Source organism: Urocitellus parryii, chromosome 3 (assembly GCF_045843805.1).
Source record: "Urocitellus parryii isolate mUroPar1 chromosome 3, mUroPar1.hap1, whole genome shotgun sequence".
Taxonomy (NCBI): Eukaryota; Metazoa; Chordata; class Mammalia; order Rodentia; family Sciuridae; genus Urocitellus; species Urocitellus parryii.
The window spans coordinates 54,269,066-54,273,359 of record NC_135533.1 but is presented as its reverse complement, the minus strand read 5'-3'; positions in this window follow the sequence as shown (position 1 = coordinate 54,273,359).

Genomic DNA, 4,294 nt, shown 5'->3' with positions numbered 1-4,294 from the left:
TTTGCTTCTTTTGGCAGTGGTGGCAAGTGGAAGACCTTTGGAACTATGTGGTGAACCGTTCTTCTTGCCGTTAGCAGGTTAAAATGCCTGAAACCAAATAGAACTTGCTTCTTAAATAACTCAGAGATAATGTGATGCAATTTACAGATGAGTGAGCTCTGAACTGAATGTTACCACCTTTTGAGATCAAAAGAGGCAGGATTAAGGGACCTAGATTGTATTTTGTGACAGTGATATCACTTTTTCCTCCAATGAGCTGGACACTGCTCCTTTGGGTAAGTAAACAAAGAGCTTGTATTTAATTTTTTAAGAAGCAATAAAAATTGACTCAGTGTACAAACCAGTGAATCTGTTTTCTATGTATAAAGTGAGATCATCTTGTGGACTTTTTTTTTTCCCTAGAAATGTTTCCAAAGTGAGGCATTGGAGAACTTGGAGAGATTGAAGTCTTTTCATTGTCCCTAGGTTCAAACAATATTCCAATTTAGTCATCAGGATTTTTATGATACCATTTAAAGTGCTTTTAATTTGTGAAATTAAAAGATATAATCTGTTTACTTTCCTATGGTTTCTGGGAGTCTGGTAAAGTTTTATAATTTATAGTTGAAGAAACTATGACACAAACTAAAATTAGACTTGGTTACTTAGTTACAAGTGACAAGAACTTTCCTAAGGAAAGACCCTGGGCAAGTTACTTAACCTCTCTGAGCTTCATCTATATAACAGTGATGATGATGATACCCAAGTTTCAAGTTGATTGTGAAAATTAAATGAGAATGTTTTCAAAACATCTGCCATTGTACTTGGCATGCTATAAGCATTCATCAACTGGTAGTTATTATTTTAACAATTATATGTCTGATCTGAATTTTTAATTCTTATCTTAATTCTATTTCCATTACACTTAAAAGATCAATTTTACAAAGACTTTTTATGTACATTGTCAATTTATCCCTCACAATTCTCTAAGGCTTTACAATTCTTCTCCTCTTACAAATAATAACATGATTGCATACACATCCACCCCTTGACAAAAATCTAAGTACTTTTTATTGAGTCAGACCATGAGTAGTGTCAAAATGGGACTTCCATTTTCAAACTTTGCTGTTTCTTTTACAACATGCAGTTTCTCTATTGTCCTATAAAAACAATTTAAAGAACATTCTGTTAGCATTCCATCCCCCCCACTTGATTTTGCATTATTACCCATAATGCCCAGGGTTCTGTTCCCTGACTGAAATCACAGTGATTAGATGAATTATGTCACACTAGACTGTATGTTGCTACATGGTGCTTTCTCATACCGGAGGGCATTTTCAGCATGTTTGCAGAGCTCATGTTACAACCAGGAATCTGATGAAGGCCTTAACTCTTGGCCTCACCTGACTTCTCTTAGACCATCCATTCCTCATTACCCCCAACCCGCCCACTCCAATTTCTTCAGTGCACTTATCTTTCTCTGTATTGGTCTTCTCTGACCACAGTGAAGTGCTTCTGCCTCACCCTCTAGCATGGCCCCCAGTATTGAGACCCTTTGAATTTTATTTTGACTTTTAGATCCTCTTGCTATTCTTTCTGAGCCTTTTCCTCAGTCAAGCAGCTTGTCTTCTGTCTCTCATCTCCATTCACACCTCCATCTTTCCATCCTCACATCCAGGTGGCATACCCTAACCATACTGGGTGGGGTGGCTCATGCCTGTAATCCCAGTGGCTAGAGAGTCTGAGGCAGAAGGAATGTGAGTTCAAAGCCAGCCTCAGCAACTTAGCTAGGTCCTAAGCAACTCAGTGAGACCCTTGCTCTAAATAAAATACCCAAAAGGACTTAGAATGTGGCTCAGTGGTTAAGAGCCTTGGTTAAAAAAAAAAAAAAGAACTTGCTCATAAAGTGGAGCTGGCTTGGTCATTGCCATTCATAACATAATTTTTTGTTTTTATTTTTTTGCCAATTACCAACAATTTGGTTGGGGCATTAACATTTAATATCTAATCTATGGTCAATGACTGTTGACATCTTGGGTCTTTTGCAAAGACTGTCTAGAGTGTCTTCCAAGAACAGCTTTACTCCTGTGAGAGATCCAGCCTGGCCAGCTAGCTGTAGGACAAAGACTGAAGCACTATGTGCTTTTACTTTTCTCAGATGCTGCTCTGTGCCGCAGTCTGGCTGGGCACAAAATCATGATACCACTCAAGCAGGAACAAACTTTATTTCCAAAACTCCCGAGATTGCCATACGCGCAGCCTTCTCCTGGGACACATCACACCAACCGGGAATCCCTCCTCCGGAAATCCCTCCTACCGAACTTCCCCAACCAATGGGAACTCTCTGGGAGTCCCCAGGAGAGCTCCAAAGTAGCAGGCAGAGGCGGACAGCAGGGGTCTAATATCCAATTGAATACACAACTTAACATGACTATTATCATCTCAAAGGCTTGCTGGGGTCATCTTTCAACCAAAAATGCCATGTGTCATTTCTACTATGGCTCTCAGCAGCTCTGGACAGAAAGAAAGGAAAAGAAAAAAATCTGCCTTTTTGTTGCTTCATTCATGTTTCCACTGAGGAATTCACAGAAACTCATTGGTTTTCTTCCCTAAGAAAGATCCGGAGGGTGCTTCTTTTCTTCCTTTGACTGTTGTATGTGCTCTCTCTGCTAAGCCATGGTCTAATTTTTTTAAAAAAACTAGTGACAATAATGGTAGAAAGACCTTCATTTGTATGTAGCTCCTTCCCTGGGATGACTGACACTGGGTCTGTAATGTGCTCCCTCAAACCCCCAGCTGATCAAAAGCTTGAACTCTAGCCCTCCTGCTGCATACTGGAAAGAGTCTCCTTTTCACACCCAGCACTGCCTGCAAGGGGAGGGCTTGAGAGCAAGGAATCCGGGCAGCTCAAGAAATCTTTCCAGAACTTGGAGATCTTGAGAACCACATTCCAGTCTGCCTCCTGCTCCCAAATCTGCTACTTTGTATTCCACATGTAACAAACAACATGAGCCTCTGCTGAAGCAGGCTCCAGATAGTCATAAGTGAATGTCATTCATCATTTCTGAGCTTGTTAAGAATGACCTACTTTAGTTAAGGATTCAAAAATGATCTTATTTACTTTGTTTTCACCTGAACAAGTTACCTTTCCCCTAGAAATTCTTGGGAATTTTTTAAAAAAATTTTTGGAACACATTTTCACCTGCAAATATCACTCCCCTATTAACATAAGTCTTCTCATGTTGTTTTATCTTTGTGGTTCAATTTCTCTCTGGGTTCCTTAGGGTGTCATTGGCTCCTGGGAAATTGAAATTCATTCTCAGGGACCCTTCCTCCCAATAATTTTGGAATTCTGACACTTTTTTGGTGAATATTCGGATTTTTATTCACTTTCCTCTGATGTGCTCTTTTAAATTTTTTGGCCTTTAGATGTATACACTATTTACATAGACACACACGTGTATGCACACATATTTCTGTATACCTTGGTGCATGTCTTAGTTATATGTATTTGTCATTCTCTTTTTTTAAGTAGATTTTTTAGTCCTAGAGTTAATTTCTGAAATTTAGTTTCTCAATTTATTCCAGTTTTTTAAATACATTTTTAGTTGTAGATAAATGCAATATCTTTATTTATTTTATGTGGTGCTGAGGATTGAACCCAGTACCTCACATATGCAAGGCAAGCACTCCACCACTGAGCCTCAATCCCAGACCCAACTATTCCAGTTTTTAAATAACTTTTTTGATACTTGTAAGGATTGTCATATACACACCCTTTCCCCACCACTTCAGGTACCACTCTTTTCCAGCCTAAGCACTTGTATCTTCCTGGCCTCTGATTACCTGGGAACCTCCACTCTGAATGCCCACTCCTGAGAGGTGTCTGCAGCTTTGAACTTTCCACAGTTCAGCATTGATCTAGGTTTCTAGACTTTCAGAGGTCTGTCCTTTCTGCTTCGAGACAACTAATTTGAACCCAAATGCTCATGAGCAATGCTAGGATTTGTTTTTACTTAGTGATAATTTGAAATCAGGATGCAAGCAGGTGTGCAGAGCATTTCCCAGCCCCTCCCCAGTCACAGGGCACCAGGTAGCTCTTCTGACATCACCCCTCCAGAGCCATCCACATTAAGGAGGGTCTGCTGAAGGCATCACTGCAAATGCCGTACTATGGCTAACATGTGCTGAAAATGCTACTTCTTTCATGGATCTCAAATACACCTGTGCCAATCAGTGGAAAACCATAGGTAAGCCAGCCTTATTTTGTGAATTGGTCCTTGGAGAAGGGGAATACAGCAGTGTTCTAATAACT